This window comes from Trachinotus anak, unplaced genomic scaffold (genome assembly GCF_046630095.1).
Source record: "Trachinotus anak isolate AG129_WGS33_773 ecotype Australia unplaced genomic scaffold, CSIRO_AGI_Tana_v1 ptg000021l, whole genome shotgun sequence".
In the NCBI taxonomy this organism is placed as follows: domain Eukaryota; kingdom Metazoa; phylum Chordata; class Actinopteri; order Carangiformes; family Carangidae; genus Trachinotus; species Trachinotus anak.
The window spans coordinates 26,068,738-26,076,333 of NW_027273872.1; the positions used below are offsets into that span (position 1 = coordinate 26,068,738).

The 7,596-nt window shown below is 43.5% G+C and overlaps 3 non-coding genes across 3 annotated transcripts; all 3 read left to right on the forward strand.

Annotated features, from left to right (window-relative positions):
- Positions 1 to 276: 276 nt before the first annotated feature.
- On the forward strand, positions 277 to 350 carry trnan-guu (transfer RNA asparagine (anticodon GUU)). Its single transcript has one exon. It is a non-coding gene; the product is annotated as a tRNA-Asn (tRNA).
- A 3,464-nt stretch (positions 351 to 3,814) lies between these two features.
- Positions 3,815 to 3,888, forward strand: trnan-guu (transfer RNA asparagine (anticodon GUU)). Its single transcript has one exon. It is a non-coding gene; the product is annotated as a tRNA-Asn (tRNA).
- A 339-nt stretch (positions 3,889 to 4,227) lies between these two features.
- trnan-guu (transfer RNA asparagine (anticodon GUU)) lies at positions 4,228 to 4,301 on the forward strand. Its single transcript has one exon. It is a non-coding gene; the product is annotated as a tRNA-Asn (tRNA).
- Positions 4,302 to 7,596: the final 3,295 nt, after the last annotated feature.

Genomic DNA, 7,596 nt, shown 5'->3' on the forward strand with positions numbered 1-7,596 from the left:
ATAATGTTCATGTGCACTCTTGAGATTTGACAGAGCGACATGAAGTTATGACTCAGTCAATCCAAACCTGACATGCAATTTACAGGGATGACGGACGACTACAGTCACAGTTCTTTCTCCTCTGGAGTTAAGGGTGAGCTGGGTACTTGCTCTAATATTCTTAACAATGAGCTGCTTTTGGTTTAAAAATTACTCCAGGATGGAAAAAGTAATAGTACTTATAACAGATGCAGGTGGGTGGGGATTGGAGAGGCCACACCCCCTTCAGAAGCATATGTCTCTGTGGCGCAATTGGTTAGCGCGTTCGGCTGTTAACCGAAAGGTTGGTGGTTCGAGCCCACCCAGAGACGTTTTACACTTGAAGCAACAAGGATATACACCATCTAGGTGAAAGACCTCCTTTCTGTTGTGAGAAGGAAGGGTTAAAGAAACTGGGACCTGGGAATAAAGAGGCATCATTAATGATAGTGACATACCCACCAGTACACTCCCATGCTGCTGACAATCTAAATGACAAAGTTTCCAGTTCAGTTATACAGGTGTGTGTTTCTCCTTCTAGGCCCTAGCCCTGCCACACCTCCACCAGTGCCAGATTTATTAGCTGCAGGGTCATCAGCTGGGGACCACCGCTCACAGATGTTTTGCCCCTTATCCCAGAACATCTCCCGGTGGCGGGGCAGTGACCAGGGATGTCTCCCTGCCACTCTCTGCAGCTAACATTCTTCAGGAGTTATTTGCTCCTCAAGCCTTCTCGCGTCTTTTCAGCCACAACCAAAAGCTTGCCTTCTCTGACTCCTCCAGAATCTCCCTGCTTGTCTTGTGCAGTCTTGTTCCCCTTAGCCCCAGAGCCTTGAGGAAACGTCTTGTTGAGTCTCCAACAAAGCCTCTGGTGCCCACCTCCACTGGGTAGAGCCTCACGCTCCATCCACCTTCCCTACACTCTGCAACCAGGTCTGCGTATTTTGCCCTCCTCCTCTCATGGGCTGCCTCCAACCCCTCTTCCCATGGCACTGTGGGTTCTACAAGTAGGACAGATTTCCCAGCTGTGGTCCACAGCAACAGCACCAAGTCCGTAGTGGTCATGGCCGTAGTGTGTTGCTGCCAATTTCTGCCGGAAAGTGGTGCTGCCTACCCAGGTCCACCTTCATCTTCCACTTTAATCCTGGAGTCAGGAGAGTAGATGGGGGTAGCTTGGTGGTATTTGGGGCATATTCCTCCTGCCTGATGAAGCGCATCCTTTGTTGGCTCCCTGCTTGGCTCTTGTTTATTGTCTCTGTCACCTCCAGCTTCCTAAGCACTTGGTTGTGTCTAGTACTGACAAAGTATGCTGTAGCGAGGCATTGATGGTCACACAGAGGTCGCAGCTTTGCTCAAACCACTGGTGGAGATTTCGAGGGCAGGGTTGAGTGTCATATAAGAAAGCTCAATCAAGCTAGCGGCATTTTCCAAAGTTCTGCCCAATTAACTGCTCGACTCATGACACCTTCCCATGTTATCCAGCTCCCTGGCGCCATGGTCTGTACTCTGTCCTGCTCCAATCTGGTTACCTCTGCAACCACTAGGTCTTTCCTCCCCTTCTTGTCTGACCTGGACCATAGGCTGGGTGGTTTGCCCCATCCAAGCCCTGCAGCCCTGTCTGGACCTGACCCACCACCTCCAGATGCTGCAATCTGCCCACCGCCTTCTGCACTAGCTCTCCATTTCCTGAGCTGAGCTCAGCCTCAAAGCCTGCAGCTAATAAGAAGCACATACCTGGCAACCGGCTGCGACACCGACTGTGTCAGCTAATGGCAGTGGGGACGGCTGCTTCATCACTTTCTCAAGCAGAGTTCTGACTGTCCCCGAGCTGATACACAGTAACCAAGGTTTGGATGCAATGGGCTCAAATATGTAATGACGATGTCTCTGTGCATGTAATGGAGTGAAATACCTGTCGCCTCCACTGGCTTCTAACTAGCTGCAACCTTCAGCTAATAAGCCGTAATGTTCGTGTGCACTCTTGAGATTTGACAGAGCGACATGAAGTTATGACTCAGTCAATCCAAACCTGACATGCAATTTACAGGGATGACGGACGACTACAGTCACAGTTCTTTCTCCTCTGGAGGTAAAGGGGAGCTGGGTACTTGTTAGATTGTGATTCATTTCCTCATGACTGGAAACCTGACTGTAGATATATAAGAGAAAAACAGTGCTGCTCATATATTAGTTATCACACTCAACATCTCAATCTTTAAATAATAACTTATCACTAAATCCATTTTTTGTGTAATTAAATTACATGTACAGTCACTTTATTAATATTAATTTTATAAAGCATACAGCAACATAAGTTATATTTCCTCATCCAAAGAAAATCCAGCAATTCTTTCCTGTAGACCCTCATAAACCTGTGATGTAGCCTTAGACATTCCACCCCTGAACTCAGAGGCAAAGCCACAGTCACTACCCACCCCCGACTCCAGACAACAAACCTACTTTCTGTTGTGAGAGGGAAGAGTTAAAGATACTAACAACCCTGAATAAATTTGAGACATTATCGATGGTGACATCCCCACTAGTACGCTCCAATACCTTTGACAATCCAGATGACACTTTCCATACTTTCTGAAAATAAATAGATGAACAAATTCTTTTAGGAGGCAGTGTTCTAATACTCTTACCAATGAGCTGTTTTTAGTTTAAAAATTACTCCTAGAAGGAAAACATAATGGTAGAAATAATAGATCCTGGTGGGAGTGGATTGAAGTGGCCACACCCCCTGTAATAGCACATGTCTCTGTGGCGCAATTGGTTAGCGCGTTCGGCTGTTAACCGAAAGGTTGGTGGTTCGAGCCTACCCAGAGAAGTTATATGCTTTAATGAACACGGACATGTTGTGACAACCTGGCTTTATCATGCTACACACCCATAAACCTCCATCATCAGTGCACACCTCCAGAAACACTCCACAGACACACTGATTCATTCCGTATTATAGGGTTCCGTTCAGTGTAGGTGAACCCCGTCGGAGCAGCACTCTTTTAGTGAGGTTTTTAATCCCTGCCACTCCGCACGCTAGTCAGCTAGTCAGGACCAACAACGCTTCCAGGACACTTCTGGATTTTCTCTCTCCATGACCACTACACTCAGCTGTCCCCAGAAGCAGTCAGGTACGCACACCAGCAGCCAAACCCTGCACTGGATTAGCTGACTGGACGGGATTGCAACTGACTGTGACGTAGGACGAACTGAGTAAAATTCTTTTTATTTGTGCAGATTTTTATATTCCTATTTTTTCACAGTTGGAACGGAACTTAATTGATCTTTTTCTTTTTTTTTTTTCAACCCGAAAAAAAAAGAAAGATTAAGTGAAAAGCCAGTGTGGAATTTTGTGTTGGGATTTGTGGAATTTTGGAATTTGTGGAATTTTGTGTTGGGATGTTGGGGATAACTTTTTGTTTACTATATATTTGTGGTAACTGAATTGCGCTTGTCTTTCTGTATTTCTTCATGGGGGGGATCATTGTTGAGGGGGTATGGTTAAAAAATCTAAATACCAAGTATAAGCATGAAAAATTATCAGTGAAGATATGCCAATACCATTTACAATCTAAATGAGACACTTATGTATCCACACAGATTTTCCAAAATAAATCAGGAAGCAGCTGCGTTCCAATAACATTGAGGCACCTTTGTTGTAGATATGAAATTAGAGGACTGGTAGAAACATTGTTACTGACTAGCCTGAGGCCTCAAATCAAAAAATAATAGTAGCAATAACAGATCCTGGTGGGAGGGGATTGAAGCGGCCACACCCCCTCCACAAGAACATGTCTCTGTGGCGCAATTGGTTAGCGCGTTCGGCTGTTAACCGAAAGGTTGGTGGTTCGAGCCCACCCAGGGACGTCTTACACTTAAATGAACAAGTACATACACACTCTATATGAAAAGCCTCCTTTCTGTTGTGAGAGAGAAGAGCTAAAGAAACTAAGACCTAAGAATAAAGAGAAAGCATTAATAGTAGTGACATACCCACCAGTACACTCCCATACCTCTGACAATCTAAATGAGGCACTTTCAATAGTTTCTGAAAATAAAAAGATGAACAAATTCATTTAGGAGGCAGTGTTCTAATACTCTTACCAATGAGCTGTTTTTAGTTTAAACAGAAGGAAAACAATGGTACAAATAACAGATGCAGGTGGGAGGGCATTGAAGAGGCCACACCCACTTCTAGGAGCACATGTCTCTGTGGCGCAATTGGTTAGCGTGTTCGGCTGTTAACCGAAAGGTTGGTGGTTCGAGCCCACCCAGGGACGTTATACACTTAAAGCAACAAGGACTCGTTCTCTGGATGAGAAACAGACCTTCTGTGACACTGATGAGGTGGTGTCATGATCCATGTGAGTGAATGTGAAAATTCTGACTTATTAGAGGAGCACTAAAGTCTCCACAGTTCATCCTGTGAGGACCATACATTTCTATAGCAAGTTTACAGGCAATCCATCTTGTAGCTGTCAGTTTCAGTCTGGACTGAAATGTTGACAGTGCGGCAGTACAATACCACGGTACTCACTGCTGCTTCTTCTTCCACACTGCTGCAGGCTGTTTCTCCTGCTCTGCTTTTATAGTACCATACTATGCTACTGTAATAGCCTCTCTTTCCCAACGCATTTTGTGTCTCCTATACCTCAGAGAACTGTGCCTGTTGCCTTCTGTTCTACACAGGCCTCTGAGGGTTTATTGCATTCCCCACTGAATCCTGCAATACGGCTCAGATTCACCAAGGAGCATCCTCATGAGCTGAGCATATTCCAACAAATAACAAGTGGATAATATGTTCTGACCTAAGTGTCTCTGGCAGAACAGAATATGAAACAGACCAGATTATGTTGTACCTGGTGATGCAAAGTGAAATTCCTCCATAGGCCTGACTGTCACATTTTGGTTTGGCCTTTGCAGTCTACACCCACTACGAAGGCAGGGTTTGAATTATTGGTGGTAATGGGGGGTCTCACCCATATGATTAAGACTGGGACCCCGCATCTAGTTCTGTGTATTGTGATGAGTTTCTGTTAGTGGAGCAACCTTATATCCACCCTTTTGGAAAGTTTGTAGATGTAAGGTTCTGATTGACTAAATTAGCTTGTAGTCCTGTAAACTGTATGGTGTTGTTTGTAAATACCATATAAATTAAGCACCTCATAGCAGTTTGGAGTGAGAAGCCCCAACGTTTGCTTTTGTTCATGGTTTAGGAGCGTAGGTCATAGATCTGTCGTTTGTTTAGATTTTGTTTTGTTTGCCAGGGAGATTTAGGGCTAATTTGTGAAATTTGTTGTTTTGGATATTCCTCAGCTCTGAACTTAAATAAACTGCTTCTCTGAATTTCTGAAGTTTGACTCTGACCAGCGTAGAACTGGTGCAGATCATGGATTAATTAAGAGAGAAAAAATCCACAGAAAAACAGGGCTACAAGGAATCCAGGGTCAAAACTCAAACGCCAAAAGCACAATAAACACAAGCGCGCAAGGAAACATCAAGAGAGACTAACAAACAAACTGACTGAGAGAAAGACACTTAGGGTGTTTTCAGACCTGAAGTTTGTTTGCTCTGGTCCGATTCAGTAGATCAGTTGGTAAACTTGAAGCATTTCCCCTTGGCTCAGTTTGCTCTCACACAGAGAGAAATTCAAGTAAGCCAAAACACATCACTACAGATGAACCTTCACTCTGCTTATTGGTCAGATTGTCTGGCAGGAGCAGGAAAGTAAACCCATGCCACATAGGTCAGCATCAGAAATGCCATTTCTTCACAGCTCTAATGTGCATCAGGGTGATTTACAGACAAACTATCCAACACCAGAATGCCAATTCCTTTCAGTACATCGTCATAATGCTGTGCACACTCTGCCTGGATGTTTGAAAAGGATGGAGCTACTGTTGAGGATGTATAATAACATGCTGACCATCACATCTAAAAGTCTAGCTCAAACTTGTAAGTTTACTTGCTGGTGGAATCGGATCAAGTTCAGAAGTCTTTCACACCAAAAACAAACTGCTCCAGAGATTGTCTTGGACCAGGCTGAGACCAATTTAACTGGGCTAAAAGGTGCATATGTGACGGCACCCTTAATGCAGAAAGGAGGGAAGGATAATTGAACACAGGTAAAATGCATAGAGACAGTCACTTAAGAGGAAAAACTAGACAAAGACAGAAAGCAAAACATCCAACAGACACACAAGGTACATCATTTCAAAGTAAAACAGGAACTCATAAAGTCCAGACCAAGAGTCCTATCAGGGTTAGACCATGACACAGCCGGCCTTTATTGGGAATGGAAGCGTGGGGAGCCATACGGTTTCCCTTAGACCAGTGGGAAAACACACGAGCTCAGCTGTCTCGACCTGCAGTATCATTTGAAGAATCAACAGGTCGTCTTTGACTGTCACCTCTAACAGGTGGGAGGTTAATAGATGTAAAACAATAGATACAATCAATTACAACATGTAAATCCACCTGGTGTAAAACAGGATATGCCACAGGAGTCATTCGTCTCTGAGTTCATTAACATTGTAAATCCTCAGGGTGTGTTGCAGTGAATTCAAAATTAGCTCACTGTTAATTAATCTTGATTAAAGGTGTCATAAAGGCGATTATGCTGCATCGCAGGATGTCAGGAAGTGTTGATGTGTAAGAGACTGACACATTGTTAATCATGTCCAACATTATGTGTCAAGTGTCAGGGAAAAGTGGTCGATGCCGTTTTTAAAAGTCCTTTATAGAAAACTCTAAAGTTGAGAGAGCTTGGATTTGATTTTTCACATTCAAGTCGGGGCACCTGCCGTATCACGCCCCAGGGAGTCAGTTCCAACTGAAAGGCAAACTGCTGGAAATTTATTGTCACGTTTAATTGGACCAATACAGAGAGAGGAGAAAACTCAGCTATATATGCTTCACATCACACAATGGAAACACGGACCATTCACTATTGTGTTTTGTCAAATTTTCTAAAACAGGTTTGTGCAAAACTGCAATAGAAACTCGGCTTATATGTTTTATATGTATCCTACGTTTAAAAAGGATAAGTGCTATCCAGGTACCACTGGAGATGGTTCATCCCATCTTCAAGAGGGCTCTTAAAAAGACCAAAGACTTGACTTGAATATAAAGTTTTGCTATTCCAAAAGAGATCATGGATCTAATTACTATATTAATAAATCATGCAGTAATAATTAGTTCTGTGAATTGACATACTCAGTACTTTCTGCATGAGTCACTCCTGATGAACTCACCACTGAGCAGCACAGAACAGTATCTACTCATGCATCACTGATCACTGAAACTCTTCTCCTGCACCCTAAAGTGAAAAGCCCACTGATTAGTTACCAAGTAGTCCCTCATTACCTCATTACCTACTGTTTTTTGTGCACCCTCAGATTATATTGAGTGTAATGAATGTGAATGAATCAATGCTCGCAACAGTTCTTATTTTAATCTGTCCCCTCAAATACTCCAATACTAAATCAGCCTCTTTACACCGTTTTTGTGTGCACTGCTAAAGAAAGTCACCAACACACAAAACAATTTGTCTGCATGTAGCACACATGGCTTTAC